Source organism: Sander lucioperca, chromosome 18 (genome assembly GCF_008315115.2).
Source record: "Sander lucioperca isolate FBNREF2018 chromosome 18, SLUC_FBN_1.2, whole genome shotgun sequence".
Lineage (NCBI taxonomy): Eukaryota > Metazoa > Chordata > Actinopteri > Perciformes > Percidae > Sander > Sander lucioperca.
In genome coordinates, this window is record NC_050190.1 from 237,501 (window position 1) to 258,948 (window position 21,448).

At 42.8% G+C, this 21,448-nt stretch overlaps 1 pseudogene; it reads left to right on the top strand.

Annotated features, from left to right (window-relative positions):
* Positions 1-7,217: 7,217 nt before the first annotated feature.
* Positions 7,218-21,072, top strand: LOC116036745 (annotated as a pseudogene).
* Positions 21,073-21,448: the final 376 nt, after the last annotated feature.

Below are 21,448 nucleotides of genomic sequence, written 5' to 3' on the forward strand. Positions count from 1 at the left end.
TTATTTTCTGTTTTTCTGTTTCCTTGACCCATTTTTTAGTCTTAAGTACTTCATACAAGAAACAAATTAACAGTTAATCATGCAACATCAGTTAGTTGCAAGGATGTATAATACAAATTACTGCAATGATTATCTCTCCCTTATATTGAGTAGTCAGGTCAGTCTTTACCTAAACACCTTTATGCTTTGTACAACTTGACATTAATGTAACTTTAAATAAAAGCCCCATACTACTACTTTATGTGAAATGTTCAAATAGTTAGGAGACAAACTGCTGATTCTAGTTTTAGTGCTATATAATTCAGACCTGGGTAGCTTAAGTTGACTGACATTCGATAAAATTACCAACCAGTTGTTGATGGAATGCACAATGCAACAGGCAACTTTCCCTTCTGTCACATGCTGCCAGAGTGATATAGAGCCAGCGGACGGGTTGTCTAGCTTTAACTTTCACTGTTTATTTTACACAAGTGTAGACGGTGGTTTGCATTCTTAACAGGCCCAGATTCATAAGCATCAGTTCTGCTGTATTAAACGAGCAGCTGTCATGCGAGCCAGAGGATGACGCCTATAGGTAACAGTTGCCGCAACTAAGGTCAAAGGTCAACCTCTACTCTACATACATACATGTATGGTGTTTTATTTTCTGTTTTTCTGTTTCCTAGTCTTAGTCTTAAGTAGTTAACAGTTAATTATGCAACATTAGTCAGTTGCAAGGATGTATAATACAAATTACTGCAATGATTATCTCTCTCCTATACTGAGTAGTCAGGTCAGTCTTTACCTAAACACCTTTATGCTATGTACAACTTGACATTAATGCGTAACAACTACATTTTAACCAGCTTTATCTTATTATCTTTTAGAAATAATATATCATATATGCTGCATGAAAACGCGAGCCATAGCAAGGGGCCTCTAGGCTAACCTCTGCTCTGATGAACATACACACACAGACACACACACACACACACACACACACACACACACACAGACACCAGTGGTATGTCAACAGCTATACATTTATGTCCACACACATTCTCGCTTAGTAGTTATCTTTAGATTGGATATGTCATTAGATTAAATGTCTGTAGGAAAATAATTTCCAAACACAACCAGAACCACTCAAGCTAAAAAGCATTGAGGGTTAAAAGCAACATGTCCCACTGTAGCCTTTCATCTCACTATATACACAGTTTGGTTTTATTTGTTAGCCCTGTGTTAACCTTGTTAAGCTGTAAATGTAGCAATTCTTCTCTCACTTTCATAAGGAAAATTGTAGGGTATATCTATCCAATTACAAATGCAAAGCACCGCTTATTAAACAAGAACAAGAAAATATATGAATGGATTTAAACACCAGTGCAGCCAAACACTATGAACAATCTTCATTTAGACAACACACACTGGCACTCAGAACATACTGAAAGTAAAAACACTAGCATCAAACACCAATACAGAAACTAGAAACTTTTAATATTTACAGTTGGGATAATTTGACTGATTTCACACAAATCAATATTTTCTTTAAAGAAAAAATATTTCACCTTAATTCATTTTATTTTATAACATACTAGTTTTTTAGGTAAACAAGAAGGAATGAAAATCATCTGTTTGCGTCAATAGATAGATTTTTTAGGTTTTTTTTTAGTAATGTATGTACATACTGGAAAAACGAGAATTGATTATTTTGGAGGTGGTGCTTCCGGTTCCGGTGATATGGCAACAGCTTGATTGAGCTTGCTTATGCCTACCCCCAAAAGTAATTTTGTACTTTGTTTATCATACATCTAAAGAGGAAAATATGCCAGGTAGCAAAAACTAGTTATGAACGAGTTATGAACCTCCGCTCCGGAACGCATAAGGAGACTAATAAGTATTAGCCAAAGAAGAAAACGGCAAACAAACAAATTGCCGGGGACGCAAGCAGCATGGCTGACTTAAGTGAAATATACAAATTGTTTGCTGAGTTAAAAAATTGGCTACCTCAGGGATTCTAAAGAAATGTCCCTTGAGACACCTCAACAGAATATTAAACGCGCTAAAAAAGGGTTTCTGTTGAAAAACGCGTCATTCCGGAAAAAATTTAGAGTCATTTATGACAAGAGGAGGTTATGTCCTGACGGTACAACGCTACCTTTTGGTTACTAACGACGCATGATGGAAGAGATTGATTTTGATCCGAGGTTAAAGGGTCCATTTTCGTGTCTGCCCCAGTGGCTCAGGGCCATCCAATCTCTGTACGACCAAAGCGAGAGCTGTGTCCGGGTTCTCGGCAGTAAGTCGGACTCGTTTCAGGTGAGGGTTGGCCTCCGCCAGGGCTGCGCTTTGTCACCAATCCTGTTTGTAGTATTTACGGACAGGATATCGAGGTGTAGTTGGGGTGGAGATGGGTTGCAGTTTGGTGAGCTGGGGATCTCATCGCTGCTTTTTGCGGATGATGTGGTCCTGATGGCATCATCGGCCTATGACCTCCAACACTCACTGGATCGGTTCGCAGTCGAGTGTGAAGCGGCTGGGATGAGGATCAGCACCTCTAAATCGGAGGCCATGGTTCTCAGCAGGAAACCGATGGAGTGCCTTCTCCAGGTAGGGAATGAGTCCTTACCCCAAGTACCTTGGGGTCTTGTTCGCGAGTGAGGGGACAGTGGAGCGGGAGATTGGTCGGAGAATCTGCGCAGCGGGTGCGGTATTACATTCAATTTATCGCACCGTTGTGACGAAAAGAGAGCTGAGCCAGAAGGCAAAGCTCTCAATCTACCGGTTAGTTTTCGTTCCTACCCTCACCTATGGTCATGAAGGCTGGGTCATGACCGAAAGAACGAGATCCAGGGTACAAGCGGCCGAAATGGGTTTCCTCAGGAGGGTGGCTGGCGTCTCCCTTAGAGATAGGGTGAGAAGCTCAGTCATCCGTGAGGAGCTCGGAGTAGAGCCGCTGCTCCTTCGTGTCGAAAGGAGCCAGTTGAGGTGGTTAGGGCATCTGGTAAGGATGCCCCCTGGGCGCCTCCCTAGGGAGGTGTTCCAGGCACGTCCAGCTGGGAGGAGGCCTCGGGGAAGACCCAGGACTAGGTGGAGGGATTATATCTCCAACCTGGCCTGGGAACGCCTCGGGATCCCCCAGTCGGAGCTGGTTAATGTGGCTCGGGAAAGGGAAGTTTGGGGTCCCCTGCTGGAGCTGCTACCCCCGCGACCCGATACCGGATAAGCGGACGAAGATGGATGGATGGATGGAGTCTGTAGCGGTCACAATTTTTTTAATGTTTTTTCCCCTCCACGTGCCGTCGACAGTCTGCAACACACATACACACACACACTCTAAAGCCTCTCTTCATAATTTTAGGTTAGACTGTAAAAGTGATTAGGCAAAACTAGGATTTCACCTGATTCTAAAAATATCACTTGCTCTGCACTACTATGCTATACTTTTTTCAGTACACCTGCTTAAAAACATTTTTTTCATGATCAATATTTAATTGTATGTTATGTGTGCTTATATAAACTGATATCCATAAATGAATTGCCTTCAACTGTTTAATTAAATGGGAACCAACCATTCATATGATAGCTATATTATTACCTGTAGCTCCTTGATGGCCAATGTCAAAATCATAATTACACAAAGTGCAAAAGGCATGATTGGGCAGTTTAGAGGGGCGGAGGCATGGCCACTTCTCTTGATATTTTGTCAGGAACTTCTGAGGGGCACAGACCCACTTCTTTTTAGGTTTGCTGCCTTCTCTCTCCCTGTCAGTGTCCTCATCTGACGCCCTTTTGATTAACTGCAAGGCGCACACACACACACACACACACACACACACACACACACACACACACACACACACACACACACACACAGCATCCTCTTAACATCATGTAGGCCATCTGTCTGCCATGATCTGTTCCTATATATGAGTAATACTATAAGATTTTTTGTGATGTGTAGCCCAGGTTACTTATGATCTCTATAATATATTTATGTATATAGTATGTCCCAAAATACTAGGCCTGTAGTAGCCTATTTTTATAAGATTACTATAATGTTGTTCCAAAATTGGTCTACTATACGATTCCTTTAATTCTTTTTCGTGATGGTTTGTACAGCCTAGCACTGCATGAAAAGTGGGATTTTCGTCAGTAAGCGGCACTGTAGATTGTCGTGGAAGTTCAGGTTTACGACTGTTCACAGCAATTTACAGGTAACACCGAAAACTGCCGTGAATTGTCAGAACTTGACATGGACCTTGCTTGGCAGTTGTCCCCCCATGACCCCCCCTCCCCCTAATTCTAGGGGAGGCCTTAACATGTAAATGAAAATGCTATGAGTTATACAAATGCAAATCAGGGTAGCAGCAGGGGGAGCTTTACCCCAGGTGACATTTTTCTAAAAGGTATTAACTTCATTTTAAGAAAATCTCTGGTATAAATAGATCAGGCTCAGTATAGCCTAATTATAGACTCTAATTGTATTAAAAATTGATTTATTTAATGAAAGTATGCTAGATTAATTATTCTGTATGTCATTAACAATGGCCAATGTTATGTAAAAATGGAATGGAGACAGAGGCACCACTGTACAGTTTTCTAAGAGAAGTCTTTCTGCTGACACCCTAACACTGTGCTTCACATAAAGCATATCAGCTTTGGCATTGCATGACAAAGCCCCAACAATTTGTCTTCTTAAAATACTGGCAAAGTCAGCACCATATTCACATGTCCATGGCATATGAAGCTGTTGGCTCTGCTGAAATGGCCTCATAATCTGGACTTCAACTGTCCTATTGTTATTAAACTTTCCCAGTATTCCATTAAAACTCACTGCAATTCACCTCCACACCAGTGTGTGCGCTGTTTGCGCCCTGCTGGTTAATCTGTCTCCTCTTTGTCTTTCTCTATCACTCTGCCCCCCCCCCCCCGCAAAGAATATGCTTTCATTCTGCTGTATAAGGAAATATATACGTTAATAGACAGATCTTAACCGTACATTTTGTTTTCACAGACTAACCTCACCTCAAAACGAGGCCGGCCCGTGACCTATTTGCTCGGAGCTATGTCTGCAAGTCCAAATTTACATGATGTTGACAATGACGGCATTGTGTGTAAGTAACTTTTCCTATTTTCTCATTCCTTGTTTAATTTTACTGTGACTTATGTTTTTTTTTAATCACACCACTCTCTTTTAATTGTTTTCCAGCTGCCTGTAATTACGAGACAGTAAGCAGGAGCTTCAGGTAGAAACGACCAGGTCTTGCATCGCAGGCGGAAGCTGTGAAGAGTTCAGCTAAGAATCCAGCGAGAAGAAAGAGGGTAAGATTAGATCCGTTTTGGTCAATGTGACTATTTTTTTATGAATTAATAGATGTGTTGTGTCCATACGCAGTGCATCGCGTAGTCCTGATTGTCTTTATTGATTGTTTTTACAGCTGCTGGAAGCGAGACAGAGTGTGCTGGATGGATTGTTCGTCCTTTTCGCAGCCAGCAGAAGTACAGGGCAACGCACCACAGACGTCTATAATATATATATATATATATATATATATATATATATATATATATATATATATATATATATACACACACACACACACACACACACACACACATACATACATATGATTGGTTGGCAGATCACTGCCAACCAATCAGAAGTGATTTTACTTGTTTAAAAGTAGTGGCTTCAGCCAATACTGAGTGAGGAAATTCTCTCCTGGCCAGAGAAACTCTCTCTTTTTCAGGTTTCGCTGCTATTCATATGCTTATTAGAGCCATTAGCACCTCCGCGGGAGCTCTCCATATACATCATGGTCATGGTTCATTTCTGACAATATGTGGCACAGACGAACGTGAACGTTCACAGCCTGTAAATTGACGTTAACTGCTGAAAATTAGGGAGATTTACGGGAGTTTACAGGCGTTTACAGGAACGAAAATCCCACTTTTCATGCAGTGTAGCTTGTAAATTTCCCCACGGGATCAACAAAGTCTCATCTTTATTCAATTTAATACATCAGATACATCTGAATCTGCAAAGTAAGTAAAGTAAAATGTACAATAGGCCTACTTTACACTTACCTGATTGGTGCCAAGCTGATTCACCTGCTCCCAGCTGCACACCTGCAGCCCATCCACTAATCAACTCTGCACCATAGCAACCACTCTCTGCTGGCCACATCCTTGGCTCAGCTTTGTCACTTGAATTATGCATTCATGTTTATGTCCTCATGTATTTTGTCTAATTAGCTTCTAACCAGCTTTTCCTGTGCCATAGAATCTCTGCCTGCCTGCTCATCATAACCTTTTTCCATCAAATAATTCAATTCCTTTAACTTGATGGAATAGTGATAAAGAATGTATGTGAATAAACACCACATTGGGCACCTGGGTAGCTCACCTGGTGGAGCGTGGGCTCATACACAGAGGCTCAGTCCTCGACGCCGCAGCTGCATGTTTGGCTCCGACCTGTGGCCCTTTGCTGCATGTCATTCCCCATCTCTCTCCCCTTTTTAGGCCTAAAATGCCTAAAAAATAAATCAATAACCACCACATTGATAAGGTGAAAAATGAACTACAGACTGGAGCCTTTTATGATAGTTGACATTTTATCAATCCACTTGACAGAGCAGCTTCAACCACAGGAGCTTTCCCCCTACTCATTAGCTTTAGGTCTGTGCCCCGACTGTGGCTGTCTGAATTCACTCATTCATTCACTGCTCCCTACTCACTTCATGGGGAGTTAAATATAGAGGACTACGTTGCATTTTAGAGTATTTCAGGAAGCGTGTCAAATTAATAATAATAATAATAATAATAATAATAATAATAATAATAATACATTGTATTTATATAGTGCTTTACATGGCACTCAAATACACTTTACAGTAAAACCAGCACAGTTAGCACATTAAAAATAGATGAAGTAATACAACCAACACAGAAACCAATGGTGTTAAAACCAATATAAACAACCAAAGCAGTAACTATTAGTGGAGAATATGGGAGACTATTGTAGGTGGAAGGCTAATCTAAAGAGTGGTGTGTTTTGATGAGTGATTTGAATGTGTCCTGGGGCCTATACCATGAAGCTGGTTTAGGTGGCTAGCAAGCTATGTTTCAGTTTAGTTTCCACCAACCCTGGGTGTTACGTCCCTAATCTGTCTAGGGGTGGAGGACGCAAACAATTTAAAATAATAAACCCGGGAGGTCTGAACCTCTGGGTTTTAGGTACTATGAAAGTAGCTCGGTTTTAATCGGTGTTCGTTGCCATGGTATCTTACGCTGCACGGCTAACCTGCTCCAGGGCAGGTTATGTTCTGGATTTGAGATCTCAGTCAGAAGTTTGACCAATCAGCGGTGAGCAAAGAAACATATAGGTGACGTAATTAATTCCCAGCTTCTGTTCTCTGTTGCAATCATTGCAATGGCTTCACCTTTTCTTCCAAATCCTGTGGACATCTCAGCGCAAATTGTTAGATGAGCACTTCGTAGAGAAAGAGTTTTTAGGGACAGACAAAATCCCCTTGACTTTCCTGATACTTGTATGAAAGATACAGATATTCCGCGGAAGGTATAACTTATCTTTGCGAACTTCTTGAGCCGCACATAACAAATGTGACTCGTCGAAGCCATGCACTTACTGTACCGCAAATGGTATGTATTGCGTTGCGTTTCTTCGCAAGTGGTACATACTTGTATGCGGTCGGTGATGCGGAGAACCTAGGGAAAAACACGGTTTGTCGAACCATTCACAAGGTTGTCCTCGCACTGCAGGGGTACATAAATAGCTTCATTGTGTTCCCTGGACATTTATCGACCATGTCCATAAAAGAGGGATTTTATAAAATTGCCGGTAAGATATATTGATAGGGTGACATGAACAGCTTGCACTTAGAGCACTTAAGTATTATACAATAGTCTACAGTAGCTACATGTTAAGAATGGTTTTTAATATATATATATATATATATATTAGTGGTGGGCTGTTATCGGCGTTAACGTGCTGCGTTAACGTGAGACTCTTATCGGGCGATAAAAAAAATATCGCCATTAATCTATTCTCAAAGTTGGGTTGGGAGCTGGGTCTATACTACGCAAGCTATGATGACTTTCACCTTGATATTTTAGCGCGGATGTATACCTAGCCGAATTGCACTATAGGGGGCGAGTCTTCGAACCTGTGAAATTACCACATCAAACGTGACGTGCTAACATGGATGCAGCTATGAAGCCGCTGGGTTTGCTTCAGGGAAAATGTATTTTTAAGAAGCTTCCCAATGAGACTTCCGGTTTGACGATGTAGGTGAAAGACGTAGGGTGAAGGGGCTCCCGGTCAATTTTCTTAATAACTTTAATAATCAAAGTTTTACATGCATATTAAACGTCGCACCGGTGTAAATATAGTTGTCAAACCCTCAAAACGGCGAAATGGACAGTGATAACCCTAAATCACAGAGACACTCAACTTCAACCAGACGAACAAATAGCATAGCTAGCAAGCTAGCAACAATGGCGGCTGCGTCTACTGACACAGAAAAACCTGGCGCCAGCAAACACGGAAATCCTGTCTCCATGTCTCAATTGATTGCAGAACTATCTAAGCAACGGACCAACTTTAAGGAAGATGTGGCCACATTAATCCAAGAGACAATTCAGCCTCTACAAGCTTCAGTGGATGGGCTACGCGACGAAGTTAGCTCTTTTCAGGGCCGACTCGTTGCAGCAGAGAACCTGACCGGTGATAACTTTCAACGGATTTGTGAAGCTGAAGCTGCCGTCAAATCCCTCCGTGCCCAGAACGCAACCCTGCTGGATCGCCTTGAAAACCTAGAAAATAGATCTCGCAGAGCTAACCTACGCATTCTGAATTTGCCTGAAGGGAGTGAAGACGGCCATGACCCTGCTATCTTTATCTCGGAGCTGTTGAAAGACGTCATGGGGGATAACATTTTCCCGTCACCCCCAGAGCCGGACCTAAGCCCGCAGCAGGACGACCCCCACGGCCCTTCATCCTGTGTTTCCATCAGTACCGGGAGAAGGACGTCGCCTTGAGATGGTCAAGACAGCACGAAGTAAAGTATAAGGGGACTACTTTTAGAATATACCCTGACCTCAGCACCACTCTCGCTAAGAAGAGATCGGCATTTAACGGCGTTAAACGGGTTCTTTACCAGAGAGGAGTGCAGTTCCGTCTGCTCTTTCCAACCCGACTCAGAGTCACTTTTGATGGAGAAAGCCACCTTTTTGAGACACCAGAAGAGGCCCAAGCGTTCTATGATCGCCGTGTTGCAAAGACATAAGCATCTGTCGGCAGGATCGTCGCGTCTGGAGTAATGACCGTGAATCTTATTTTGTGGCAACTGTGCACTCTGTGTTCAGGGATTGACTGATGACTTTAATAAAGGAAAATGACAACAGAACAACTCAGCCTTATGGTGTTTCCGTCAACGTGGTCTGCTTTTGGTTTCTCCAGGCTCTTGGGACTCAGTGGGTAAGATAGAAGCTCAGTTTCAAGAATCCATATGTAAATGGTTTACTTTATTTCTCAGTATCTACCCACACATCCATGAGTAATGTTGGATTATGTATGGTCTTGTTTAGACTATCATATTATTTTATTTACCTGTCTTGTTTTATTCTTTATCCGCTTTATCTAAGTCCCAGATATTAATAATTTTAGGACCAAATGTTTAGATTCTCTGTTTTAATGTGCTGCACTGTTACATTAATTTGAACTTGAATCTGGGCCTTTGATCACATTAATATAAGGTTGATTGTGATGCTTCCCTGAATAACAGCATATTTGCATACATATGCCACTGTTTGTGAACACTGTTACTGGTTCGGTTTATAGATTAATACTGTAATTCCTGCATATAAGTTGATTGGGTGCCCCCCCAAGCAAGTTAGTTAATAAGAGGATGGTCTATCGGGAGGCCTACAAGTTATGTAAGGAGCTGCAATTTGCTTCAGTTTGGGAAGCGAAGGCACAGTTAGGAAGGGTTCTAATGGGGTTCAGGTTCAGTGCTGTCATATTAGACTATTTGATCCATTTGTGTTTTTTATTTTTTTATTATTTTATGGTATTTGATTTTGTGGATAAGACAACATGCTTTCATATAAAGGGCTTTCAGATGAGGTCACTGGGTCACAACAGCCATAAAACTGAACAACTATGACTGACTTATCAAGTAGCATTGCTAGAATGAGAGGTTCAGCAGTCCGCTTTACTAGTTGGAATGTAAAAGGCATGAGAGGTCCGGTGAAACGGGCCAAAATCTTTGCCCACCTTAAAAAATTAAAAACAGAAATAGCATTTCTACAAGAAACGCACTTGGTAACATCAGACCATATGAAACTTAAAAAACCATGGGTAGGACAATTTTACCATTCACAATTCAATACCAAGGCAAGAGGAACAGCGATATTAATACATAAAAATGTACAGTTTACTCTTAAGGAGTCCATATCAGACCCACAGGGCCGATTTGTCATAGTGTCTGGCTCCCTCTTTAATATTCCAGTTACACTTGCTTGTATATATGCTCCTAATTGGTATGATGCCAGTTTTGTATCTAGGCTGATTTCTGTTTTACCCAACATGAACTCTCACCATTTCATCTTTGGCGGTGACATAAACTGTGTTATGGATCCGACCTTGGACTGATCTAACCCCAAGTCTATGTCTCCATCCAAGATGGCTCATGCCCTGTCTACATTTATGAATGAGGCAGGCTGTATAGACCCTTGGCGTTTTCTTTTTCCGCGTAATAAAGAGTTCTCATTTTTTCACATGTACATCAATCATATTCAAGAATTGATTATTTTTTTATAGATAAAACCCTGCTTCCCTTCGTTAAGAAAAGTGAATATTCGGCCATTGTGGAGTCAGACCACTCGCCAGTATTGCTGGATTTGGGCTTTCCCCTTAATCAAGCTCAGCGCCCCAACTGGAGATTGGACTCAACTCTGGCAGATAAGAAATTTTATGAAATAATATCGACTGCTATAGATAATTTCTTACAGGCAAATAAATCAGACTCCGTATCACCGTCTATCTTGTGGGAGACACTGAAAGTGGGAATTAGGGGCGAAATAATATCTTACACAGCAACACGCAACAAAGCCAGGAAATGGAAGCAGGAACAACTCATAAACTCAATCCTCGACTTGGACCGTAGATATTCCACATCACCCTCCCGTGACCTGTATAAAGGGAGACTAGTCTTACAAATGCAATATAACCTAATATCAACACAGGAAACAGAACAATATCTGCTCAGGTCTCGAGGTTTTATATACGAGCATGGTGAAAAGGCAGGCCGTCTTTTGGCCCACCAACTTAAATGTAGATCGGCAGCTCAGCTCATACCACAGATCCAGAAGTCTTCTGGTGAGCTAACAGTTGACCCAGTTGAAATAAGTGATATTTTTAAGACATTTTATTCAAACTTATACACATCTAAATTCCCAGAGGATGACTCAGACATGCTACATTTTTTAGATAACTTAGATGCCCCTTCTATGCACCCTGATAAGAGGACAGATTTGGATAAGCCCATAACACTTAATGAAGTCATCAGCTCTATTTCCGCAATGCAAAGTGGCAAGGCCCCTGGACCAGACGGCTACCCAGTCGAATTTTACAAAAAATGTTCATCCAAACTAGCCCTTCTGTTACTTGAAATGTTCAGTCATTCGCTGGATCAGGGAGCCTTGCCACAAACCCTCACAGAAGCTAATATTACACTCTTGTTAAAACCTGGCAAAAACGCAGCTGATTGTGGCTCCTATAAGCCCATATCACTACTGAATGGGGATGTTAAGATACTAGCTAAGCTTCTTGCTATTAGGCTGGATACTGTTATGATGGACATAATATCGTCGGATCAGACGGTCTTTATTAGGGGTCGCCATTCTTTTTCTAATATACGCAAGCTCCTCAGTGTCGTTCACTCTCCCGTATCCCGGGAGATTCCCGAGGTGGTGGTCTCCCTGGATGCGGAAAAAGCATTTGATTCGGGTTGAGTGGCCATATTTATTTGCGGTATTGGGAAGATTTGGATTTGGGCCCAAACTTATATCTTGGATACGGCTGTTATATGCATCTCCTAAAGCATGCATAATTACTAATAAATTGTGTTCTAAGTCCTTCTCACTGTCTAGGGGTACCCGGCAAGGTTGTCCCCTTAGTCCACTTCTCTTTGCTTTAGCTATCGAACCTCTCTCCATTATGCTGAAAACCTCACATTGCTTTAAGGGAATCTACAGAAAACAGTTAGAACATAGAGTGTCCTTATATGCAGACGACTTATTGCTTTACATCTCAGACCCAGTGTCATCTGCCCCTGACATTGTGAATATGCTAAACAGATTTGGCAGGTTTTCAGGATATAAATTAAACTTTTTAAAGAGTGAATGTTTTCCAATCAACAACTTAGCCCTCCAAATTGCAGAAACAGACTTGCCCTTACCTTTCTCTAGATCAGGATTTAAATATTTGGGAATCAATGTTACCCGCTCATTCTCTGGTCTGTACGACACAAAAATTTCACTCCCCTGATAAATAATCTTAAATGCGATCTTCAGAAGTGGAGTGTTCTGAACCTATCCCTACCAGGCAAAATAGCATGTATTAAAATGAACATATTGCCAAGGTTTTTATATCTCTTTCAGAGTATTCCAGTCTTCCTCCCAAAGTCATTCTTCAGACTTGTTGATAAACTGCTATCTTCATTCTTGTGGGGTAACAAACATCCTAGAATTCGTAAGACATTCCTTCAGAGGCATAAAACAGAGGGAGGTATGGCCCTGCCCAATCTGATGTATTATTATTGGGCAGCAAACTTACAAAAAATAGTTTATTGGATTCAAAGACCAGATGCTGATTGGTGCCAATCAGAAATGGATGCGTGTATATCATCATCACTCCCTGCATTAGTTACCTCGAAGCTCCCCCTGTTCTGTTACAGAACGGCACAGGAGGTGGAACCCAAAAGCAGACGAAAAACACAAAAATCAAGATTAAGTGTTTAATGAGTGAAATATATACAATAATTGTGCTGGTGGCAAAAAAGGAGGGTGGTGTCGAGGGAATCCAGTGGTGAGTGGTGGGTGCAGTGCGCTCTCCAGAGCGTGCCCAGTGAAGTGGTGGCGTTGACCATGTGCTAAGGCCTCCTCCAGAGTCCAACAAACAATTGAGTTTGAGTCCAATCCTTACAGAGAAGCAGGCGGGGTGAGCAAGCAGGCAGGCAGGCAGGCAGGAGTACGAGCAAGCAAGGCAGGCTGCAACAAGAGATAAACACAGAATACTTTAGCTACACAAGCTAAAACACCAGGATAACAATTAACACAGGGAGCCAGGAGTGCAACTATACCACACTGGTAGACGGCACGATCTGGCGACGAGTGGATCACAGAACCAGCCTTAAATACTGCAGGAGGTTGATTAGGGAATGAGCTTCACCTGGTGCCACCTGCCAGCTAAGCCGCGCCTACAGCTCACAGTAATTGGCACAGGAGGGAGGGACATGAGAGAAAACAAACAAAAACACACAGAACAAAAAAGAAGCACGGGCTGCCATGATGACATCATGACAGTACCCCCCCCTCAACGACCGCCTCCAGGCGGACCACCGGGCTTCCCAGGATGGGCCCGGTAAAAGTCACTGAGGAGAGAGGGGTCGAGAATGAGAGCCCGGGAAACCCAGCTCCTCTCCTCAGGACCGTACCCCTCCCAATCAACCAGAAACTGGAATCCCCTACCCCGACGTCTCACATCCATAATCCGCCGAACAGTATAGGCAGGATGTCCATCAATGACCCGGGTGGGTGGTGGGGTGACGGTAGGAGGGCTCAGATTGCTGGTGGAAACAGGTTTCAGTTGGGAAACGTGGAAGGTGGGATGAATCCTGAGAGCAGGAGGAAGCTGCTGACTGGGTCTGTAAACAGGAGCAGGGATGCGATGGCGGTCGGCCACCCGCTGGTTGTGTTCCCGTGTTCGGAGAAGGGCCTGCCAAGTCTCCCTCCATATTCTCCGCATCCGGCGGTAGTGATGTTGAACGGAGGGAACTGCAATCTCCGACTCCTGAACAGGAAAGAGAGGAGGAGAGTAGCCCAGAGAAACTTCAAATGGAGACAGACCGGTAGCCGAGCAGGTAAGTGAATTGTGAGCGTATTCAATCCATGTGAGTTGTGAACTCCAGGCAGAGGGATTGCGGGCACATACGCACCGCAGACTCGAGATCCTGGTTAGCCCTCTCCGTCTGACCATTGGACTGAGGGTGATAACCAGAGGAGAGACTAACCTTGGCGCCCAGAGCCTGGCAAAACGCTTTCCACACTTGAGAGGTGAACTGGGGACCACGGTCGGAAACGACGTCCAGAGGAATACCGTGGATTCTGAAGACGTGGTTTACCATGAGGTCGGCCGTCTCTGCAGCCGACGGCAGTTTAGGGAGAGCCACGAAATGGACTGCCTTAAAAAAACGATCAACAATGGTCAAAATTGTGTCGTTACCTCTTGAGGGCGGTAGTCCCGTGACAAAGTCCAGAGCAATATGTGACCAGGGTCGACCAGGTAGAGGGAGGGGACGGAGAAGACCAGTCAGTGGGCGATGAGACGCCTTGCCCCTTGCGCAGATGGTACAGGCCCCGACGAACTCCCGTACGTCCACAGCCATGGTGGACCACCAGAAGTGTCTCCGGATGAGGGAGAGAGTACGAGCCACTCCAGGATGGCAGGAAAACTTTGAGGTGTGACCCCACTGGAGGACCTGGGAGCGAACAGAATCGGGAACAAACATACACCCCGGTGGGCCACCACCAGGGTCAGGGTTAGTGCGGAGTGCTTGTCTTACCCTAGATTCCACCTCCCAGGTCAGGGACGCCACCAAGCAGGTAGAAGGCATGATGGTGTCGGGAGTGATGGGTTCCTCCAGAACCGAGCAGAACTGTCTCGAGAGGGCATCGGGCTTGACATTCTTACTGCCGGGGCGGTAGGTGAGGGAGAAGTTGAATCGACCAAAAAACAAGGCCCACCGGGCCTGGCGGGAGTTCAGGCGCTTAGCCGTCTGAATATATGCAAGGTTTTTATGATCGGTCCAAACCAGGAACGGAACAACGGCCCCCTCCAGCCAGTGTCTCCACTCCTCCAAAGCTAGTTTTACAGCCAGCAACTCCCGATTCCCAACGTCATAGTTCCTCTCAGCAGGCGATAACTTCTTGGAGAAGAATGCACAGGGGTGTAGCTTGTTATCACCTGCTGAACGTTGGGAGAGAACAGCTCCAACCCCAACGTTCGATGCGTCCACCTCCACCACGAACTGGCTGGAGGAATCGGGCTGAACGAGAATGGGGGCAGAGGAGAAACGGTCCTTGAGTTCCTTGAAAGCCTTGGCAGCTGCTGCAGACCACACAAAGGGAATATAGGGAGAGGTTAGTCTTGTCATAGGAGCAACCAGAGAACTGTAGTTCCGAATAAAACGGCGGTAAAAGTTAGCAAAACCTAAGAACCGCTGTAACTGTTTCCTGGTGGTGGGAACTGGCCACTCAGTTACAGCCTGTACCTTGCTCGGGTCCATCTTCACCTGCCCGCTCTCCACAATATATCCCAGGAAGGAAACAGAAGAAGAGTGGAACTCGCATTTCTCAGCCTTGACGTACAGTTTGTTTTCCAGTAGTCTCATTAAAACTTGTCGAACATGCTGGACATGGTCCTCCATGTTCTTGGAGAAGATAAGTATGTCGTCAAGGTACACGAAGACTGACCGGTTGAGCAGATCACAGAGATCATCATTAACTAGCGCCTGGAACACAGCGGGAGCGTTGGTGAGTCCGAATGGCATGGGAATGAGCTTCACCTGGTGCCACCTGCCAGCTAAGCCGCGCCCACAGCTCACAGTAATTGGCACAGGAGGGAGGGACATGAGAGAAAACAAACAAAAACACACAGAACAAAAAAGAAGCACGGGCTGCCATGATGACATCATGACACCTCATGTCCTATTGTAATCTCCACCTTAAAAATTTGGTCACAATTTAGACAAAATTTCAATTTGACGGACTTCTCTCTTTATAGTCCCATCTGCAATAATCACGTCTTTCTCCCAGCCAAATTAGATCCTGTCTTTGTCCAGTGGCAGAGGGCAGGATTAAGTAAATTCAGTGATCTCTACATAGATTGTACTTTCGCTACATTTGATGATCTTTCCTCCAAATTTAACTTACAGCGCTCTAACCTGTTCCGCTATCTTCAGATTCGCCAGTTTGTTCATACCATTAGCCCATGCTTTCCTAATTTACCTCCAAAAAAAGGAATATATATCATTCTGCAAATTCCCATGCAACATAGAGGTCTCATCTCAAAAATCTATAATAGTATCGCACCACTTAATAAAGTATCGCTCGATAAGATCAGAGCAGATTGGGTGGAAGAACTTGGAATAAATATCTCAGATACAACCTGGGATGGTGCATTATATAGAGTAAATGGGTCCACCTCGTGTGCCCGCCTTGGCTTGATTCAGTTCAAGGTTCTCCATCGAATCCATTATAGTAGAGTCAGACTCTCTAAGATATATTCTAATGTAAGTGAAAAATGTAAACGTTGTCATGTTGCTAAGGCCGATCTGGCCCATATGTTCTGGTCCTGTAATAAGTTATATAATTTTTGGACTACGATATTTCAAACTTTATCTGAAGCTTTTAGCAGAGATATTCAACCCAGTGCTGTAATGGCTATTTTTGAAGTTCCAGGGGAGGGTATATCAATGACAAATAAAATTAAAAATGTGCTTGCTTTCTCAACTCTCCTGGCCCAGAGAAGAATCCTGTTGGAATGGAAATCAGCACATCCACCCAAAGCCGCCTCTTGGATGAAAGACCTGATCCTATTCCTTAAGCTAGAAAAGATAAAATATTGTATTAGAGGGTCGACCCAAAAATTCCATGATACATGGGCCACTCTACTGTTTTATTTTGAGAAACTTGTCCTCCCACAAAACTGAAAATTAAGCAGGAATAAATCCTGTTGTGTTTGTGCTTGTACCTCCTTGGAGACTCAGGGACCTCAGAAAACCTGCATAGTGATAATCACGGAAGGCATATAGCCTACTTGTACTGTCTTGAATATCCACTTTCTCTCTTATTTATTTTTTTATTTATTAATTATTTTGTTCTGTGTGTGTATGTATGTGTGTGCATATATATATATATATATATATATATATATATATATATATATATATATATATATATTGTTTTTTATTATTTCAATCTTGTATATTTTCATGCTTGTAACATTTCAGTGTAATGATGGAGGTGTGCTTTTCAAGTTTATTCTCACTATTTACTATTTCTAAATTATTATCATTATTATTATTATTTTATTTTTATTTTATTTATTTATTTATTTATTTTTGGATTGGCAGCATGGCGGGGATGGGTGGGGGAAAGAAAATAAGAAAAATTATGTATGTTGAATATCTGTGACCAGCACTTATTTTCTCAAATAAAAACACGTTAAAAAAAAAAGAAACTTCCCAATGGAAACCTCGACAAGACTAAGGTTGTTTGCACCTTGTGCAAGGTGGAATTAGTTTACTGTAGGAGTTCTTCCAGTCTCAAGTACCACCTAAACGCAAAGCATCCCTTAGCTAATGTGGAAGATGCCGGGCCAAGCACTGATGTAGCGCAGGGGAAGAGTCGTCGTCAAACTACTATGTTTGAGTGCAACCGAGGCAAGCCCGTCATCACAGCTCTATCAGCCAAGCTATCTAATCTCCTCGCTCAGTGGATTGCCAGGAGCTGCCGGCCCATCAGCGTGGTTGAAGATGATGGGCTCGAGCTTGTTCTCCAGGCGGCCACAGGTGACTCATCTTACAAACTACCTGCGAGGCGAACTATCATGAGGAGAATACATGACCAGCACGCCGCAGAGAAAGCCACAAAAGATGAGAAGATGGTAGAGGCGAGGTGTGTAGCACTGACTGGGGACCATTTGACATCTGTCAACAACGATAACTACCTCGGCGTTACTGTACACCTCATCGATGCCAGCTGGGAACTTCACTCCTTCGCTTTAGGTAGGCTACGTTATGTAATTTTAAATTACTTAATTTAATTACTTAGCCTATTAATTACCACAACACCACAAATTACCACCACATTGTTTGCTTCTTGATGATTGCTAGTTGTTTACTACTAGTAGTGAACTTATTCTGATCTACTTTGTCTGTCCGGTAGGTGTGATGAAAACAGAGGAGCGTCACTTTGCAGAAGCGTGTGCCAGGCAGTTTCTCAACTTCACTAATCAGTGGGGGATAGCTGACAAAATCAGCACTATTGGAACAGACAGTGCTCCTAATATGGTGGCAGCAGGGAGGATACTGCCATTCGAGCATTTGCCCTGTGTTGCGCATGTTGTACAGAGAGCTATTGTAATGTCACTTCGGGAAGGTGGTTTTGATGGTGCACTGGCCAAGTGCCGTAAAGTGGTCAGACATTTCAAACACAGTCCGGCCAACTCAGACGAGCTGAATGTCCAGCAAGCCTCCCTTGGACAAGTTCAGGAGCCACATGTGCAAGATGTTCCAACACGGTGGAATTCCACCCTTGAGATGATCAAGCGTGTGATACGCAACAGAGACGCACTGCACACAACGCTGTCTCAGCAGAAGCACAATCTGGCCCTCCCAACAAATGCTGAATATGAGAAGTTGGCAAAGCTAGAGAAACTGCTGGAGCCATGCAGGTATGGTCTACAAAGATAGCGTGATCATTAATTGGCATACAAGTTCTTATAAATGTCACTTTGTATTTAAGAAACAAGTGCCCTTAAATGTAATGTGATTAAGAACTTTAAAAATGTGTAATCTGAGTTAACTGAATCAGTCATTAATTATAAATTGCTCTGTTTCTGTCTGTCTGTCTGTCTGTCTCTCTGTCTGTCTGTCTGTCTGTCTGTCTGTGTAAGTACATCACTGAGCTCCTTGGTGGGGATAAGTATGTATCCTGCTCTGTGGTTCTACCTGCCCTGTGCCACCTCCAGCAGGCGATGAAGATCTCAGATGATGATCCTGCCTATATTGTGCGATTCAAGGCTGCCTTCACCAAGGACCTCAACCAGCGGAGCGAGAAAATAAACCTGGAATGGCTTAAGGTATATCAGACTGACTAGAAGATAACTGCATTGTTTGACCATTATAGACTGTTAGGCCAGTAGATCGGTCAATGAATAGATGAATGAGTCATGAAGAAATATGGAGGTTGGATTTGGAAAGTGAAATTTTCATCAATCAATAATTATTATTTTGTATTCATCAAAGGTGGCAACTGCTGTAGATCCACGATTTAAGGACCTCAAGTGCTTGCCCAGAGCAGAGAGGGAGCCAGTGTGGGCAAAGCTAAGTGAGTTGGTGAAGGGAGAAGAACCTGCTCTGCAGCCACTCGGGGAGGAGAACCCTGAGCCACCCAAGAAGAAAACAGCCCTGAAACTGATGGGATCAGACTCAGAATCAGATGAGGAGACACCAGAAGACAATACTGTGGAGAGGTACAAGGTAGAGCGCAGTGCCAGTCTAGATCAGTGTCCACTGAAGTGGTGGTCGGAGCACACTGCTGTCTATGGTAAGATGGCCCACATTGCCCGTAAATACTTGGGGACTCCTGCCACAACTGTCCCATGCAAGAGACTTTTTTCTTCAGCAGTCCATATTGTGCAGAAGAGGAGATCTAGTTTGTCACCAGAACATGTGAACAAGCTGGTCTGCCTGAGTGACTGGTGGAAGAAGGAGAAATAGAGCTTGGACTGATTGACACAAAGCTACTGACTGTGAAACAGTTCATCAAGACCTCTTATGTAGGCCTACAGTTCAAAATTCATGTTTAACTGAATAAACAGTTAGTAAACACAAGTACATCTTATTGAACATGATTTATTTTCATCACCAATGATCATAGTAGAACAGCTTTCTCAAGCAGTTTGTGATGCATTTTGGAAACAGGAGATGAGCCCCTGGTCTAATGGGCTTGAGAAACCCGTTCTCAAAGACTTACTTTTAGTCATTATTTGGGTAGCACACATATTCTGAATGCCTTCGGCAGAATTCAAATGAGCCATTTTAGTCTAGATTAATCTAGATTAATTCCAAGATTACAGTGATATTAATCTAGATTAAAAAAATGAATCTATGCCCACCACTAATATATATATATATATATATATATATATATATATATATATATATATATATATATATATATATATATATATATATATATATATTATTTTTTTTCATATGAAAGGATTCCCTAGAGTCATTGGAGCAATGGACTGCACACATGTTGCAATCTCCACAGCTCTAGGAGAACATGAGGCAGATTATGTGAACAGCAAGTCCTTTCACAGCCTTAATGTTCAGGTACTATATATATGTGATGATTTTTATTTGCAATTTAAATAAATCTTTAAATGAATAGTAACTAACAGATTTCATCTGCAGATGACTTGTGATCATGAATGCATGATCACAAGCTTGGAATCCAAATGTCCTGGCTCAGTGCATGACTCCATTCCATGAGTCTATGTTGTGTCAGCGCTTTGAGGAAGGCAAGTTAAATTTGGTACAGTACAAAACATGTTAAAGTGTTTTTTTTAATTGTGACAGCAAAACTTATTTTTTTTCTCCCATTTTCAGTTCTATGACAGGGCTTTTTGATGGCCTGTTGGTAGGAGACAGGGGTTATGCATGCCAGAGGTTTTTGCTAACCCCCTATCCTGACCCTCAGACAGGGCCACAAAACCGCTTCAGTGTGGCCCTCAGTAAAACCAGGGTCAAGATCGAGATGACCTTTGGCATCCTAAAGGCACGTTTCAACTGCCTTAGGCGCTTAAGAGTGTCACCAGAGCGGGCATCACAGATAGTGGCTGCATGTGCCATTCTGCACAATATAGCCACTATCAGAAAGGAGCGAGTACCACCACAAAACCAGCTTCTCCCAGATGAAATTAACCCCATCACACATGACCACCCAGCTGGTGCAGCTGTCAGAGATGCAATCACAACACAATATTTTACTTAATAAAAACACATTCACACTGCAGATAGGTCTCAAACTGTTTAATTGGTCATGTGGCTATAGGGAGGAAAAAGAGAGCAAGAGAAAGTTATATTAATAAATATTCATGGTGTTCACACTAAAGGGTTACTTGATTAAATAAGTTAACATACTGAGATCTGTTTTTTTTTTTTCCAGCTGATTGATCTCCAATTTAATGTTTTTTATTTGGAGCCTCCTCAGCTCACAGTCCAGCTCCTTTAGTGAACAGTCTAGTTCGAGACTCCTTTTGTAAAGGGCCCTGACTGAGTCTGTTTCCACCTGAAACAATTCCACCACAAACAATCATCACAAGTTTTCTGGAGGTTAATCAAATCACATAAAGTGGCATGACTTTTTA